Genomic DNA, 19,419 nt, shown 5'->3' on the forward strand with positions numbered 1-19,419 from the left:
AAGAAAGAAATTACATTGGTTAAAGAAAAGACTGCAGAGTTACCAATTAGCAGTTAATTGAGAGGTGAAAACATCAAGGGAAAGAATTGATTCTGATAGTGTGATGTGTTCAAAGGGAGAAAAGTAAGTCAATCCCTGTGTGGAACATGGAAAAAGAAGATGAGAAAGCAAAGTAATTATAAATAATAACAACAAGAGTTATTGAAAGCTATGCTTTAATAAAAAGCTCTGTGTGAAAGGTGTTGAATGCCCAGGCTTTAAAGGCCAAAGCTCTAATCAGTGTCCTACACCTCTTTGGCTAGATACTCCTTGAGTCATGATAAATTTTTGGGACAACCCAATGGAGATGGGAGCAAAAAAACAAGTTCACCCTCTATTAGTGAAGGAAGGAGTGGCAGGAAAGGTGAAGGAGGTGTCAAGTGTGGCTATTCCACTGTGATTCTTGCCTTGTTCTCCTCAGCCAGGCTTTAACTTCATACATTTGAAGTGCAGAGCTGTCACACCTCTCTTGTCACGCAAGGCCACGTTTCAGAAATACGTGTAACTAGCACCTTGTCTTCCAGAGCAGAATACCCTGTGCTTGTGGACAGAGATGTGATGATTTTCAGTGGGGGCTGTGTGCTCAGAGGGCCACTTCCCAGCTGTTGCATATTGATATGGTCACTGCAACATCTCCCGATTTGACAAGGCAAAGCATACCCTATTGTGGGATGGAAGGAGGTTCTGTCTTGTTTGTTGGAAGAGAAGCCTGAGAAATATGGAGCTATGCTGGGAAAGCACCGATGAGGTCAGTATGAATCCTTTCTGTCTAATAACATACAGCTTCATAAGTGACGGCTGCACCTGTAGACAGAACGGAAAACAAACACCCAACTGTCTATAGAACTTAAAGAGTCTTTAAGTGTTGGGCAATGAAATGCAGCTCACGGGAAACAACTTTATCTCTCTTTCTTTTCTGCTTGAAGGGTCCTACAGACCTGGTAGTGACGGTGGGAGCAGAGATAAGGAGAAAGAGCAGGGTACTGGATAAGCCTGGGCTGCAAAGCGGAGCCGGTACAGGGAGCATGGCTGCCGTCTTTTGCTGTCGAGTGAATCTGTGGGAGGAAAAGAAGTAGGAGGGTTCCACCTGCCGGACAAACAATTAAGTCCATGTCTCATTAAAAAAAAAAAAAAAAAAGAATGAGTAAGGTTTCCATCATGCATTCTGCATTTATACCTGTGTGAAGCAGAGAGCCTGGCAGCACAGGTTTGGCTGCTTTGCTGTCCATACTCAACAGACACAGCTGGGTATAGATTACGGTAATGTCTTCCTGCAATGATTTTCTCTTGGGTTTAGTAGATTGGTAGAGAAGCTTCAAAATTTCCCAATTAGCTACATGCCTAAAAGCAATTAGCCCAGATCTATTTACATGCAAAACTCCGAAACTATCCTATTTTATTCTACTGCAGGTTGTTGACACAGGTACTTTAACTCTTCAGCAGTCCTCTCTCCCGTGACTAGCAGATGCTGAGAGATGCAGGGCAGAGTGTGCATTACCCAGTAAGAAGTTTGGGTTTTGTTAATAGTGAATCAGAGGTAACCTGATGCCCTAGTGTGGAAATTTGAGACACCATGTTTATAATTCAGAAAACAGAAACCTGCCAGTTTTAGAAGCTGCAATTTGACAGTTAATAAACTAATGCTTTTCTCCCTCCTTTCTAATATTATCCAAAATGCAACTTCAGCTGTTTGAGCTTCTTGCAAATCCAAAGAGCACCATTTTTGCCACTTTTTTTTTTTTTTTTTTTTTAAACTTAAATTTTATCCTTTCTCTTTTGAAATCCTGGGGCAGGAATTCACCACCATATTGGAATTTTCCTGAAAGAAAGAGGAGCTAAATATATACAGATATAAACCCAATATATATATACACACACAGATACAAAACTATAAAAATATATACAGATATAAAACTATTAAATGCACATAATATACACAACATACAGTATTGTAATTTGTATCATAGAATCATAGAATCAACAAGGCTGAAAAAGACCTCAAGGATCATCAAGTCCAACCTGTCACCCAAGACCTCATGACTACTAAACCATGACACCAAGTGCCACATCCAATTCCCTCTTGAACACCTCCAGGGATGGTGACTCCACCACCTCCCTGGGCAGCATATTCCAATGGCTAACATTATTTCCACTGATTTTTCACCCAGTTTCTTGCCTCCTCTGGGATATTGAAGGTAAGGTAGAAAATATTTGAAAAAAGAGTGTACAGACTGCTTGAAAGTAATTTATTTCCTTTATCTTTCTTTCTAAAATGTAACAGTATACCTTGAAGCAGGGCAAATGAGTAACATCAATTAGTGAGCACATTTCTAACAAATCTTGTGCATGTCAGGAATACATAAAGCAGAGAAGCAAAGAAAAAGAATAAGAAAAAAAATATTACTAATGCTGGCAGATGAGTCTTTTACTTCTATAATGTCATGACAGTACTAGAAGGAAAAAAGCAACAGAGATCTGTGAAATGCAAATCTGTAAAAGTCAAGGATGCCTGCAGTTATAGTATGTAAACAGTATCTAGTTTTGTGGTGGAACTGATTAGAAGCACCACTTGTTCTTGAAAGCGCCAGCTAACATATTCTAAAATCAATCTGTAGCTGAATAAATGCAGAATTGAAAAGGCTCATCAAATCTCCAGGCTAAATGGATTCTTGTTACAGGTTAACCATGATGTAAGGATAGCATTAGTCTTTCCTCATCACCCTCTTGGGATTCACTTTCTCACCTGCTATATATTAATCGCATATTTGATCAGGATAGAGAAATACCACCTTGTGGAATCCATTAAGTATTCCCTCTTGATTTCAAATTTATTGTCTTAGAAAAATACTGTTCTTCTGTAGGACATAAAGGCAAAACTAAATGTCCTCTGTGTAGGACTGTTGAAATATGACTGACAGCCATGCTCATTAGAATAAGCAACTGGCAACTCAGTGCACAAAAGAAGGACCAGTCCAGAACAGAGATCTGTATCTCACAGCAGCTGGGGAGTTTGCAATTTGGCTTCTTCCTTTCCTGCTCCAGCAAGAACATTCATCAAATGCAAGACAGCAGATTCTGCCTTTGGCTTCGCAGTAAGAAAAAAATATGGATCTGGAGATTATAATGAGTGTTGCATTGATGGAGTATGGAAAATCTCTCCTGTACTGTATCTGCTTGTTAGATCTGAAGCTTCAGATTAATTTTAAAGCAACCCTGGTGTTAAACCAGTAGGACTGCAGTAGTCTGTTTCAGGGTGCTGTGTGACCATACACACATACCATTTGCATTTTAAAGAAAAGGCATATGACTCACCTAATATGAATTACTTTTTTTCTGACATGCTGTTGCAGCAGAAGATCATGTCAGGAAGATGTAAATAATTGCATTGGCTGCCAGCGTCACTACTGCTGCATTCTATAATACAAAATTAATTGAGATGCAGCTGACTGAGAGACCTGATCCAAATATCCTCCAAGATACTCTTTAAAGTGGAATAACCATAACCCATTTACTAGTCAGATTTAATACAGGGCTGACAACAGATGCCTAGATGCTGTCATCAGAATTTATTAGTTCATTCATCTTGCTTACATTTTGTTAGGAGAACTATGGAGTGATTTTTCTTTCTCAGAGACCTAGAGTCTTCCAATCGCCAGGAAACATTCTGTCACTCCTACTTCTGTCAGCTGAAAGAAAAGTGTGCGAGAACAACTACAGAGCAAAACCTATATGCCAGTGTTCTATCTGCTGTGCGGATTTTTATCATACTGTGGGTATGGCTGTCTGTGTAATGAAGGTAAAAAAACAATAACAAGAAAACCAGCTGTTGCCGGCGGATTAATTGCTGAAGATGCAACAAACAAGGATAGGAAGTGACAGCGACTGCCCATCCCATCCCGTCCGGTTCCGTCCGGTCCGGTGTGGCCCTGGGCGCTGCTGGGCGCTGATGCTTCGCTAGAGGGAGGCAGAGGAGCAGCATTGCGGCCGCTGCCGCCCCGTCCACGCCGAGCGCTGAGCGACGAGAAGTTTGATTTAATCTGGTTTTAGCCCCCGCAAAGATTTTATTCTGCGGGAAAGCTTCTTGTTACCCGGCCTTCGAAATCTTCCCCTTCCCTTTGCAAGGGCCCGTGGCTGATTAAAGACAGCAGCACTTCTGGATCGCACTGAAACATTTGGGAGTCAAAATATACAAAATGCAGTGCCGCTACCTATAGCATGTGGATCCTTGTGGTACCGTGGCAACGTGCCAGACACCGGCATAATTTCTCCCTTATTCCTGCTAGGGAAGGGATGACTGGGCATTTGTATGGTGCTTGTGAAAGGAGAAAGTTTCTCTTCAGGCCAGGCAGGGAGCTGGCATCTACAGTTCGCCTTTCCTTGTGTTGTTTTGCCAATGCTATCAATCTACACCACCCTTTACAGGATTGAAAGGCAATCTGAGAACAGTGGAGTAGCTACCTTAAGTCAAAATAAATCCACAATGACAGATGAAGCTCACTGCACAAGCCTCACTTGTTTCAGCCACATGGTAACAATCATCTTTTCAGACTGCCCTGCCCAAAGGGGTCCAGGCAAAGAAGGGCACATGGATTTATGGAGGGGGGTCCTGGTTTCTGAATAACACCGCTGTTCAGGGAATGAAAGCGTAAAGGTGTCCAGCACAGTTGTCTGAGGCAAGAGTTAATATGGAAAATCTGTTCCACCATCCCTGGATGTGGTAGCAGCACCCCACTGGAGAATGCTGTGGGCAGGGCAGGGAGAAGGAACAATAATCTTGGGACAGTACCTGTGGAAAAGGGATTCCGAGATGTAAGAGTAACGGGGGGAGGAGGGAAAAATGACGAAGTGCATAGTGTTCTTTGGGGAAGGGGGAGAATAAGGCGATAGAAGTGATCTACAAGGAAACTGAGCAGTCAAGTGTGTCATTGCAGCCAGGATCAGCAAAAGATGTCTTTTTTCTCTCTTTTTTTTTTTTTTTTTTTTTTTTTTTTTTTTTTTAATTACAGAACAATCAGTATTTCATTCCATTTCAAAATGAAAGGCCATTCCTTATTCATTAAAAATGTATGTTCCATAAAATATGGATCAGCAGCAGGCCCCTCTGGTGAACAGTGAGTTACAGTCCTCCAAATTTGAACTAAATTATTTGTGTTGCTTTTACAATCTGGAATGCAAAGTCCTGTGCTCTAGTGCTCCTTTCCAATGGTTTTCAGCAATTTTATTATAATAATTCAGCTTTTTTATGTCTGAACAAAGTAATATATTCAGGAGTTATGAGAGGAAAAAGGGAAAGGAGACCAGAAAAACACCACTTCTAATGGAAAATAATAATAAAAATGTTGTAAAGCACTCCTATGTAGGGGTAGAGGGAGATGGAAGTGGGACTGAGTAATGGAACCTCAGTGTATAATCTCTTCAAAATTTTAAGTGCTTCATACTGAATCATTTGACTCAAGTCTGAACCTACAGCTATAATTACAGGCTAGCTCTGGAACATGAAGGGCCTTGTTGCCTTGCACAGATACAGACATTATTGCTTACGGAACCTCCTTTTGAACCCAGGCTTGATTCGACACAGTCTTGTATTGCAATTCAACGAATCTTTCAAGACATAGACCATTACTTGTAGCCCTAAAAGAACATCAGAAGATCATGAAGATTTTGTGTGTTTTGCCATTACATAGCAGAATCAAGCTCCATCTTGCCTTGATCTTCCATTTGAATTTACAATATTTTTCCTATAACCTCAAAACCAAACCTCTTGTGCTGTCCTGAATTGAAAGCACATATAATATCTGAATTTGAAATTAGATTCAGGATGCAAACTGCACATTTCTTTCTCTGTTTTTCATTGTAGGGCTTCTGGGAAAGAAATCTCACGTTCACTCTCAACCTAAAATGTGTAGCTTATCTTTTTCCTGCAAAAAATGAACACCTGTTGAAGATAACTCCTCTCTTGATTAATGAAGGCATAAACCTGAAACCCATCTGAAGATGAAGGGCACTGTCTTCTCTATGGAGTCATACTAAATTGAATGTTATTTATAATTTATAGGAATGCTGAGTAGGAGGAGACTCCTGCAATATATAAGCTTTCATACATTAATTTAATGAATATAATTATTCCCCAAATCTTATACATAATTTTTGCTATGTTGAAAGAGCAGTCTGTACAAGTTTTTATAGAGTATTACCATCATATCTCCTTAAACTCCTCTCAACTTAATTTATTTAAGATGCACTCAAAATTACCTCCTTCTGGTTACCACTTTGCTACACATTTTGTAGGTTCCTACTACATATATTCATAAATATTGCAGTGCAAAATATGCATTATATAGAATTACTCACCAACCAGATGTAAATGGATTTATTCCTAGGGCCTGAACTATGTCCTGCTGAGCTTCTCTTCTCTAGCTGAAAATTGATTAAATGTCTTTGAACTTCAGAGCTGGTCACCAGCATCTGATGTAGCGCCCACTGAAGTCAGTGTGGGTGTCTCTGTGATTTCAGGAAGGGCTGGTTTTGCTCTTCAAAGTAAATATCGCTTCTCCTACTGAAGGGGAATACCTGCTGGGCACCTATCAGAGCTATTGCTGAACAACAATGTCAGGCTCACACCCACTGATGTTCTGCCACCTTGATGTGGATTTGATGTTGTGGTGGTTTTTTGTTTGTGTTTGGTGTTGGTGTTTTTTGGTTTGGTTTGGTTTTTATTTCTGTTCCCTGCCCCCCCCCCCCCCCCCATTATGACATGAGGATGTAATGCATCCTGAAGAGACAGTTTCTCAGCTGGTAGAAGTCAGTGTAACAGTGTTGTTTCTGTTAATAAACCTGTTTCCAAAATTCAGGGCCAAAAGCTGCCTATTGCAATGAGCAAAGTATAATTCAAAAGCTCTGGCAGAACCCTGAAGATAATGACAGCAAAACTTCCAGGAGACTCTTCCCTTTGAACATCACAAGTGTCTGAGAGCAAACCTGTTCCATAATTTCACTGTGAAGTGTAAGCCAAATAATTCCTATGCACTCTCCAACACAGTTAAAACTTTGTCTTCTAATATTTGAGCTATTGACCCTGTGATCATTAGAGATTCATAGGCATAATATTCTTAGTATAAACCATTTTTCAAAAACAATGTACTTTCAATAGACAAAATCGCTGGTCTGTCAACAAGACTAATTATTATTTAAACTTTGCTCCATTCACAGGAACCTGTAAGTTCTCCTTTTAGAGTAACATCTTTTACATAGTATTCCTAATTTTTACCATGCAGACTGCTATTGCTGTCTCTTTGCAATGCCTCTCATTTATATATTTAATCTTCTTATCAAGGTTTTAACACTTGGCTCTGTGTACATTCACAGCTGGGATAAATTTCACCTCTACATCTTCAAGATTTTTTTTCCCCCCAGCAACATTTCACAGGAATCTATACAGTTGTCCTTAATTTAAAGGAGTGAGGAAGAAGCAGGTTATGAAATCCAGATATTTCCTGGCATTTCTGCAACCCACAACAGAGACCTAGCTTATTCCAAGAGGATAACACAGAGACAGGCACAAAGTTCAGTGGTAGGTCTCTGCCAGTGTGCTCAAATTTACAGGGTCTGAACTGATTTGGTACTTCTGAAGGTGTGGAAGGGAACTTCCTACTATTTATCAGTTTTTTCCCACCATCAGTGATCAGCTACTGAATACAGAGTTTGGGAAGGGCAGAGCCTGTGACTTCCTTCCTTATGATAACTGAGAAGGTATGGATTCAGTGCATCACTGCCACAGAAAATACTCCTTACTCCTCAGGGGCTTGTTACTGGAGGTAACAAGTTCAGTGAGTGGCTCCTGGCTCTTTGCTAGCTCTGTCTTACATTGCCATGTCCCTCTCCTGTCCTGATAGGCTTGTTACCAGCTAGCCACGGGGGTGTGCTGTGTGTGGTGGTGAGAGAAGGTTCAGTTCTCCCTCCCCAACAAAGAAAGAAGCCACAGCTAACTCAGTTGGAGAAGCAAAGGATATGAGCTATATTTACAAGCAGGATGAAATGCAGTTAATATATACACAATATACAGTATTTACAATATATACAGAAATACACAGCAAAGAAAGTAATACAGAACAAAACTCCCCCCTCCAGACAGAGGAGGGTTCCCCCCCTGTAGCCCCCTCTCTCCCCCCATCTCCCTTTTTTCCCAAAAAGGGGTTAGAGAGAGAGAAAAGAGTAATTATTAAGGAGGAAATTCTTGTTAGGCTCAAAAGCGCATGCAGAGATTAGTTTTCTTATCTCAAGGTCAGCTCTGGCTAGTTGCTCAGAAGCAGACAGGCTGGAAAGGCAGAACAGACTGGAACAGAGACAGACTCAAACTGAACTAAAAACTTAAAGTTGCATTCTACCAATCTAACAATGAAATTTCTTTAGAGTATCTGAATGTTTTCAAAATATTCAGCCAGAGTGTTCCAGCAAATGTCCCTTTCTTAAAGGCACAGGCTAAAACAGTCACAGCCATGTCAGCCAGAATTTGGCACCAGGTCTGACATGCAGTTTAAGCATGGGGTCACAGTGGAGGACCTGAAAGTTGAGGCAGGTACAGGTTGCAAACAGAGGCTGCACAGTCCTAGTTGTACAAAGCCCTCCATCACCAAAGGGCACGACTAGGGACTGAGAAATGGTGTTTCATCTCCCACGATGTCTTATGAGTGTCTTGTGATTAAAGGGAGTGCTGCAGTGGAAGCAGTGTCACTATTTAGCTAATATATTTTTTGTGGTATAAAGTGACGTAATGAAAAAAAAAAGAGAGATGTCTGGGTGTATTATCAGTATGTTATCCTTATATAAATATATCTATATAAATATATATAAATATATATAAATAACATGAATGAAAAATGTGTGGAAAATACAAAAAAGTGGGGACAGAGAGGGGAAGAAGCAGGTGTCTGGGTACACCAAATTGTATTAAAATGCAATGGTACAACAAACCTTAAATAAACAAATCAACCCCAAACCTCTTTCATTTGTGGAGGAAATACATGGAAACACTTCTTTTAAAAAAAGCTATTTAAAATTTAAACATTCAAAAGTAATCTAGTACACAGGCCACAGGGATGCTCAGGAAAACATGATGATGGAACTGAAGGAAAGAGGAAAGAATGGGAGCAGAATTAAAATGGTGCAGGCAGGCAGCTCTTTGAGTGGCAGTGTGTCTCCAAATTACTTTGCTAAGCACATCCACGCCTAGTTTACAAGAAAGCAAGAAGGACATATAGGCAAATTGCCATGTATAGCAATTTATAGGTTAGAAACAGCTCTGTGATGGACAGTTACTGGCTACTGGAGAAGAACAGCCCTGGGACCTGAGAGAAATTGCTGCATATCTAAGACTATAACAAAGAAGAGAAGCAGCAGCAAACCATGGAAGCATCCCAGCTGATCAGGTGAATCCCATCCCTGCAGCCAGCCTGGGAAAACAATACCCTCCAGTGCCATGCAGTGCTTTGCCCAGGGTGGGATGCTAAACCATCCAGAAATGTAAACATCTTGCAAAATCCCTGGGTGTGGAGTACTAGGCCAAGACTGTGGGAGGAATGTGATGGGACCTAGCCCTTCACTGTCTGGATTTCAGACAATTTCACATGGAATTTCTTCACAGAATATCCAGATCTATTATAGCAACTGTTTATAACCTGGAGGGGGGGGGTTACATGTTTTGGCTCAGATCTTTTGATCACAGCTTGTCCTTCCTCCATTTTTTATTCTCCAATCACTTTTCAGTCATAAACATGGTTGCTCAGACCTTGGTCTCAATTTTCTACCTTTAAAATCTTGACAGAACAATTATATAGATATTCTAAACACAAAATTTCATGCTAATATATTGTCATCCACCTGCTAGTTAGTCTGTGCAGTGGTGTTTAATAACAAAATCTTAAGCTTACCTCTGGATCTGTAATCACTTTATGATAATTCTTTCTATGTAGTTTTGGCAGACCTATATAACTCTTCAGCATGTGGCTCTTGCTGAGTTCAGTGCCACACAGAGGAAGCAGGCAGCAATCCCACTCCCCTCTCCAAATTCAGAACCTGGAGATTTTGCAGAATAGAATAGAATAGAATAGAATAGAATAGAATAGAATAGAATAGAATAGAATAGAATAGAATAGAATAGAATAGAATTAACCAGGTTGAAAAAGACCTTTGAGATTATCAAGTCAAACCTATCATCCAACACTATCTAATCAACTAAACCATGGCATCAAACACCCCATCCAGTCTCTTCCTAAACACCTTCAGTGATGGTTACATTCCTGGAAAGGAAACCAGGCTGGGATGTTTTGGGGAGAGAGATGTAGTGATTTATCTAACACTGGAGCTGAGCAGCTGTGTCCTTTGGTTCAGAAGCTGCTCAGCCTAAATACTAAGAGAGAGCTAGACACAGTCAGCTCTATGCATGGTTAGACACTTAGATTATTAGGCCTAATAGTTTTAATCTGCTTGTCTAAAAAGATGGGAACCCAAAGGAGCCAGGTCCATATCATGGTTAAGAATTAAACCATACTCTCAACCCATTTCCTTAACATTTCTCATCTGTCTTCTGGTTTTGGAGAATAACTTTAACAAAGTTTGGACTTGTCCTAATGCCAACACAAACACAACACTGACATCTCCTGGTAATTGAACCATACCTATATTGGTGAAGTAAATTATCAGGAGTATTGATATAAGATCATAAATTTGCCCTACTCTGTAACCTGGAACAGGCATCTGCGAGAGCAAATACTCTGACAGTGTGACTATGTTAAGAAGTGAAGATACCTGGAAATACAAAGTCACACTAGCAAAAATGCACAGCAGCATCCTTCGCAAATAAGTACCTGCTGAATTTAGTGGGAGCAGTGCCTCCTGAAAAAATAAAAAAGAGGGAATTGCTCCATGTGTTTTGAATTGGAGGCCAGTCCATAAAAAAAGTGGAATGTGAATCTTCATAATGCTTAAAAATTACACAAAGAATGGTGCTTACTAATTATCTTTTAAATGGGCTAATATGTCACCTGATGAGTATGTGCCTTTGCTGGGCCATCTGGGAGTTTAGCAGCTAGATGAGGCATTAGGTTATATTACAAAACACATAGGAATTCATTATCTAGGGCAATTTTCTTTCAGACATCAAGCTATTCCACTTACTTGGAGCCAATGAGTTTACTTTCCCATGAAATCTACTCTGTATTCAGCCCCTAAAATAAGTACTAATTAACTAAAGATAACAGTCAAATAAACCACTTTAATTGGGAAACAATAATTGGCAGTTAAACATAAAAGTGTGTATGTAAATACTCTGATTATCTTCAGAGTTTGATAAAACATCTGTTTTCTCTGCAGAATGCAGGTATTTCTTCCTAAACCATGTGAACACTGCTATCATCTCAGTGCCTTAATTATATAAATTAAAAAGGAGTCCAGAATAATTAAATTGGTACCTTTTGCCTATCTAGGAGATACTGGTTGGTCTTTTGCCTTAGTAATACACTCTTAAAATACCTGTCGTTAACAAATTAAAAACATTCTACCTTTCATTTCTTCTTCATGTTGGGAGTGAAAAGTAGAAGATTTTCACAGAGCAAATTAAAAAGTGTGAGAAACATTGACATGACTTCATTGGAAGTCGCCATTCTTAGTTTCTTGCTCTGAATTCTATATTGTACTTTATGCATTTCAAATTCTCATACATTATTTCAAACAGAGCTTTGTGATCACATTGAGCTGCAAGATGCAGAATTAATCAAACAACATCAATAATTTTGTGTCAAAATATTCAGGGCTATCTGTCTGTCTGTCTGTCTGTCTGTCTGTCTATCTATCTATCTATCTATCTATCTATCTATCTATCTATCTATCTATCTATCTATCTATCTATCTATCATCTCTCTCTCTCTCTCTTCTTGTGCAATGTCCCAGCTCTGGGATCATTCCCTAATGGAAAAACACTCTACCAGAACATTTTGAACCACCACTACACTCCAATCTTATGAGGTCACTCACTGTGAAGCAGCAAGGTCATAGAGTAATTATCCTCTCTAGACACCTTGGTTTTATTAGCATGACTGTAGTTATTACTGAGTTTCTCCATTCTTTGACAGAATTAACATATGTAAATATGACAGTAGGTTACATCTGCTTGGACTGAGCTTAATCTGAAGCAGGGCCTGATTTTTTAGGTCCTTAAGCATGCATTAAATTTTAAATAACACAGAATTGTCACTGCTGAGCAGGTTTGCAGGGCTGATGCCATTCACAAAGCTAGCAGGGCTGCATTTTTGCCAAACCAGCACAGGATCAGGAAAAAGCTTACCTTGAACTGTATTTTTCAAAATATTAATTTTGTTTAACTGTTTATTTTGCAAGGGGAAATCTAAAGCAGATACTGAGACAAACAATCTAAATGCATCACAAACGTTATCTTAAACTGTTTCTGTGATCTTAAGGCCGGATGGCAATCAAGGCTTCTTAAAATTGAGTGAATGTCTAATGAATTCAGGCCTGTCCTGCAATAGTATCATAGTATCAGTCTGGGTTGGAAGGGACCACAAGGATCATCTAGTTCCAACCCCCCTGCCATGGGCAGGGACACCCCACACTAGATCAGGCTGGCCAGAGCCTGCTCTTAAACACCTCCAGGGACGGCGCCAGAGCCACCTCCCTGGACAACCCATTCCAGGGCTTCACCACTCTCACAGTGAAGAACTTCCTCCTCAAATCCATCCTGAATCTCCCCAGCTCCAGCTTCATTCCATTCCCCCTAGTCCTATCACTACCTGAGATCCTGAGAAGTCCCTTCCCAGCCTTCTTGTAGGCCCCCTTCAGATACTGGAAGGCCACAATTAGGTCACCTCAGTGCCTTCTCTTCTGCAGACTGAACAGCCCCAACTCCTTCAGTCTGTCCTCATAGGAGAGGTGCTCCAGCCCTCTGATCATCCTCGTGGCCCTTCTCTGGACACATTCCAGCATGTCCATATCCCTCTTGTAATAGGGGCTCCAGAACTGGATGCAGTACTCCAGGTGGGGTCTCACCAGAGCTGAGTAGAGGGGGAAAATCACCTCCCTCGACCTGCTGGCCACACTTCTCTTGATGCAGCCCAGGATCTGATTTGCTTTGTGGGCTGCAAGTGCACACTGAGAGCTCATGTTGAGCTTCTTGTCCACCAGCACCCCCAAGTCTCTCTCCTCAGGGCTGCTTTCCAGCCAGTCACTGCCCAACCTGTATTTGTGCCTGGGATTGCCTCGACCCAGATGCAGGACCCTGCACTTGGTCTTGTTGAACCTCATGAGGTTGGCTTGTGCCCACCTCTCCAGCCTGTCAAGGTCCCTCTGGATGGCCTCCCTTCCCTCCAGCGTGTCTGCTGCACCACACAGCTTGGTGTCATCAGCAAACTTGCTGAGGGTGCACTCAATGCCACTGTCCATGTCACCCACAAAGATGTTGAACAAGACAGGTCCCAGGACTGATCCCTGAGGGACTCCACTTGTCACTGGCCTCCACTGGGACATGGACCCATGAAACTGCAGAGATCTCTTAGGACCTGTATATACCATGTTTGGGGTAGACTTTATCCTGCTCAAGAACTTAATTGGAAAAGTCCCATGGGATATGGCCCTAGAGAGAAGAGAGATCCAGGAGAGCTGGTTGACTTTCAAGTATCACATTCTCAGTCTTAAGCAGGGTCCATTGTGATACGGAGAGAGTTGAGTAAAGGTGGCAGAAGGCCTGCTAGACAAACAAGGAGATCCCAACAGAACTTAGACATAAAACCAGAGCATACAAGAGGTGGAAGCAGGGACAGGAAAAAAAATAGAGACATGAATGGGATTTATGCTCCCCTTGGTTACACCAGCTCTGAGTTGGCCACAAACCCCCAGGAAGATTAATGCTTCCCGGATCCTTACATGGGATTGGTATTTGGAAAGCTAAAGCTCACCTGGAATTGAATCTAGCTGTGAAAGGCAGCAAGAATGGCTTCCAGAGGAATATTATGCATCAGGTTACAGCCAAAGATTATTATTTTTACATATTTTAATTTATGGAAATGGTCATTTATGAAAAGGAAAGAAGTAACACTTTCTTGCCGATCCTTTTCTCTCCCCTTATGCCCTTTCTTTAGCTTCTTCCTTTGTCATGCTTAACAGGCAAGAAATACACACATGATTTGGGGAAACCTGCATTCATACCTTCTTGTGCAAAGAAGATTTTAACCTACTCTTCTTCCCTTCTGCAATCATAAGTAAGGGCCAGAGCAGGATAGGGCATTTCTCTCATATCTGTGCAAAAATGTGAGCTGCTGGCAAGGCATATTGAATGCTAAAAATTGACTGTATGACCCTTGAAGATCTCTGCAGGTTGCTGTAGACTTGGACAGAAGGCCAAGCATGTGGGCTTTAACTTTTAATTAAAAATTTATAGATTCACATGAAATTTTCTTCTTCTGTCACTTAGCAGTGTGCTTACTTCAAGCCAGTGGTATCCTTATTGAATTCACATACAAGCTTTTATTTAACAATTTCTTAAACCTATCTTTGTTTCAAAAAATTGACAAAACCTCTGATTGTTTAAACAAAGAGCAAATGTGGCAACAAGAAGGCAGTACAGAAATGACAGCTGGTGCAGAAGATTATGAACTTGTTGAAAATAATCATAAGAGACATAGTGCCTGCACCAGCTTTCAGAGAACTACAGTCCTTGAGCTTGTTCATAATTATCTCTAGAAAAACATTCATTAGAAACTGCAAAGCACTGAATAAGAAATGCCTTGAGACATTTTTGCCAGAATACCAGTTGCTTAAGAAGTTGGAAAACTATACACCCTGCAATGTATGCTCTGTGGTGAAGAAGCACTGCTAGAATGAATGTGGCTGTATTTTCAACTGAGTGAACTGTTTTCCACAGAGTTGCACTATTATCTGGGGGCTGAAATTCCTGTTTCCAATTGTGGCTCTTTATATTTCCCATTCCAGTGAGGGAAATGTATTCCCTATGTCAATTTCACAACCAGAGCTGACTGAAAAGTTCCAAAATCTGGGAAAAAAGCAAACAAATAAAGAGGAATAGATTAAAAATTAATCTTCTGCTTTCAAGCCAGCTAGTGACCTGATGAAAAAAAAACACAACACAGGGAGTTAATGTTTCCAACTCATTTTGCTTTGGACATCATTGACTAAGTAAGGTACAGCAGGTATTAATTGTTCGCAGCCATTAACATACTCATCCCTTCTTTTGCTTTCTGTTGAAAGTTTAACAAAACATTTGATAGCAGGAGCAGGGTTCCTGCAGTCTGTAGCTCAAATGTCAACAAGATGTTATTGCTTGTATTACTGTGAATGCAAAATTCTTATTGGCAGAATTAATTAGACTAACAACTGATTTATCAACTCCATCTGCTGGTTATTCCTGTTTCAAATCATAGCATTTCTGCACCAAGAAAACTCCGGCTTTAGTGCAGGCAAAGACACCTGCAGCAGGGAGAAACTCTCCCAAGTGTGGGAGAGTTGAATAAGACTGCAAACACCACCAGCATCCTTGCACAACGATCATCTAGTGTAACCTCCCTGCTAAAGTAGTTTCATCTGGATCAAGTTGCACAGGATTGTATCCAGGTGGGTTTTGAATCTCTCCAGAGAAGGAGATTCCACAACTTCTCTGGGCAGCCTGTTCCGGTGCTCTGTCACACTCATGGTAAAGAAGTTTTTCCTTATGTTCAGACAGAACTTCCTGTGTTCCAGTTTGTGCTGGTTGTGCTTAGTCCTGTGCACCACTGAAATGAGTCTTGTTCCATTGTCTTGACGTGTGCCCTTTAAATACTTTTAAGCATTTTGAAAATCCCATTTCAGTCTTCTGTTCTCCAGTCTCAAAAGCCCCAGGTCTTTTAGTCTTCTTCTAAGAGAAATGCTCCATTCCCTTCATTGTAAATAGCTTTCTGCTGGACTCTATTCAGTAGAGTCTTGTCTCTTCTGAACCAAGGAACCCAGAAATGGACACAATACTCCAGATGGGATCTCACTGAGGCAGAGCAGAGAGCAAGGATAGGCTCCTTCAATCTATTGGCCACACTATTCTTTGTGCACCCCAAAGAGGTAAAAGCCAAGCAGCAGAGTGACTGTAACTGCTATTGCTAGAAAAAGCTCTCCATGCAAGTATGCCAAAATACTTCTTCAGCAAAATGTGGCACATAAGTGTCATCATTCTGTAATGGCATAGGATTTTTTTTTTACAACCCACATCCCTCATGAGTGTTCCCAGTTTCTAGAGCAAGCTGCAAGAGCACAGAGAAGAGCTCCCCTTCTACTGTAGATGACCAGCTGGGCGCTGGGAATGCCTCCCTTTCATGACTCATAAACCTCATGGAGAACTCTCTTTAATAGGTCTCAGCTTTTACTTGTGTACAGGACCCTTTAGCATCAGGCTCCGTGTATGGGCGTAGCACGGAGCCAATTAGTGATCTCAGGGTTATGGGCACAGCATGAGCATTCATACATACATTTTTAAAGCAGGCAGCCAGAGATGATCACAAAGTACTGAGCTGGCAGGATGGACCAACATGCACTGAGGCTGGCAATAAGACATTTTTATTTCACTTAATGTATGGTGGGGTGTTTACTTGATGTGATTGTTTTTAAAGTTTGCTTCTCCCTGACCCTCCATGTGAAATGCATTTTCCCTCACTGCTGAGTTGGTTTTTGGTCCCAGAAAGGTGAAGGTATCTATGAAGCAGAAAAAGTGTGCTGGCTGCTGGCTGCTGGGCAGCGTGTTTGGGGTAGCTGCAGGCACAGCATGGCAATTCATTTCTTTGCTGCTCTGTTGTTTTGTCATGAAAGCCAAGCCTAATTGAAGACAGTTAGTCTTTAATGAATAAAGCTCTCTGTAATTTCCAGCTGTGGCCATGTAATCAGCGTTCATCCGTATGAAAAGGACTTTTTGTGCCCATATTTCATTTTGATGCGCATCTGTGCCTGTATTTTGCCCTTCTTCTGATCGGATTGATAGTTTTAATCTTTATTAGTTCTGCCTTTCACTTCTGTCTTCTATCTGTGTTAGAAAACAGAAACAAACCCCCAGAAAGCCCCCCCCCCCCCGACTGCTTTATCTAATAGTTTATCAGAGTGTTCCTCTGAACACGGTAATTTAAATTAATTAAATTCTGTTTGGTTTTGCTTACTATTTTCCAAATATCCTTATTGTAATAGATCAGATCTTTTCTATCCTGTTATTTTTGGTCACTCTCTCTCTACAGAGCACCACTGTGCCACTGCAACACACTTTTTAATTAGTTTCACCACAGTCATCAGCTTTGTGATTATCTTTGCGTCTTGAACACCTGGTCTGACTTTAGAAATGACTTGCCATCTGGTCAAATACTGTGTAATTATAACAATTTAATGGCAGGATAAAATAGTGTTGGTTAAGAGACATGATTGTTCCCTCCATTCCCTACCCTCATGCAGTGTGGTTGCATTATTTCAAATTAAATTAAAATCCCATCATCAAGTTATTGCTCTTGGGTGGTTTTTTTCTTCCTTCATTCACAATACTCATAAACATCTCCTGGAGTTAGTTTAGTTTTAGGCTCTCCAGACATTATGTCTCTATGAACTACATGAATTACTGCATTAGATTCACTGTTATGACACTTATTCCTTAACTTCCATTGCATATCAATAAATGAAGCAGTAAATGGATCTTGTCTGGCAAGTAAATGCTGAGACAACTGCAGGGGAGCCATTTGTCAGGAACACACACAAATGGAATCTCACTAATGTGCTACAAAATGTTGTGTGGTTTGGTGTTTGGTGTTTTTTGTTTTGTGTGTTGGCTTTTTTTCCCCCACTGTGTACAGTTTAGTACTACTATATGCACACTCTTGGCAGCTGACATGATACACCATTCTATAAATAAGCTGATTCTTGTGAAAAAGTTGCAGGATGGGATAATGAACATGCAGCCTGGTCATTTTATGATTGGCTCATTTTATGACTGGCTCGATTTATGACACTTCATTGAACAAGGGTATTTTTTTCCTGTTAGATATAGGCTGAAAAAAAGTATTTGCCAAGCAACTTCTCAGTTTTACTTTTTTTAAAGTTTACCACTAGAAGCTGGTTTGGAAAAGTAGAGAGATATGGTTCATATAACTTTCTTGTGCATTTATGCAAAGGAAAAAGTGCTATGTAGATTTTTTTTTATACTTAGTTCCTGTCAGTGTTTGTAGTTTGTTGAGGTATATTGCTGTAATTATTCAGATTGCATGATAATTACAGTAACAAATGCAATAATGAAGTATCTTTCCATTGGGAAATGAATGAGAAGAAGAACCCTTTTGTAACACTTAGGTTTTTTTTCCAGGTGCTATTGGCAAGAAAAAAAAAATCTTATTTAATTTTCAAGGGATTCTTTCTTTTATAAATACCAAAGAGTATTAGCCTGATATCTCATCCAGATCCCTGGGAAACTAAATACTTTTGTCATGTAATACTTCCATCTAGCAAACATGAAGTTTAGTCTGTAAAAGCACAAAGTCTACAAAACAAAGAAAATATTATTGGAGGTGAAGAATAGAAAGGGACATGGAATTAATCTGGAAAGCCAACAAGATTTTCTAATATTGTACAATGTATCAAATAAAAATCCCTTTATTATATCCAACACATACAGGATGTAGCAGGGCAGTCTGAAACTTTATCTACCAAAGAGGAGACTGCACCACAGGTCACTGTGATAATGGTTTCTGTGTCCTGAATGAAGAGCTGGAGCCCAGGTTTGATCTGGTCACCACGCTTCCCAGAGTCTCTGCAGGCTGGTGGCCTACCATCCACCTTCCCCTCTGCTGCAGTGTGGGAAGGGCTTTCATGCAGTCCCTCAGCGCTGCCCTCAGCTACATCAGCAAAACACACTTTGTGGTGTTGTCCATCTGGAAACTACTTAATCTGCTATTTGCTTGCAAAATCTACCTCTTCTCAATGCTTTTGTTATGCAGAGGGATCTATCTGCAAAGAAGCTGCTTCTGCCCTGCCTCCATTTCACCGTGCAATGACTTCTCAGCATGTTTGCTGCAGGTGTTGGGTGTGCCTTTCTCCTTGTCAGAGAGATATTTTTACTCAAATTCTTAAAACCTAATACCAGTTCGACCAAAATATCAAGCAATAGAAAAGACCCATATGAGACCTGGCGAATGCAACAGCTGGTGAGAGAACATCAGACTCTCCATGAGCCTAATTCATTTTTTCCTGATCACTCGAAGGTGAGAAACTCCCCACTCTCCAGTGCTTTAGGGCTTCTCTTTGCAAAAATAAAAGCACTTGAAAGCCTCAAAGAACTCATTGGAATTGGGGGGGTGAGGGGGGTGGGGG

Source organism: Melanerpes formicivorus, unplaced genomic scaffold (genome assembly GCF_026170545.1).
Source record: "Melanerpes formicivorus ecotype bairdi unplaced genomic scaffold, bMelFor1.0.p_v2 SCAF_1, whole genome shotgun sequence".
NCBI classification, from domain to species: domain Eukaryota; kingdom Metazoa; phylum Chordata; class Aves; order Piciformes; family Picidae; genus Melanerpes; species Melanerpes formicivorus.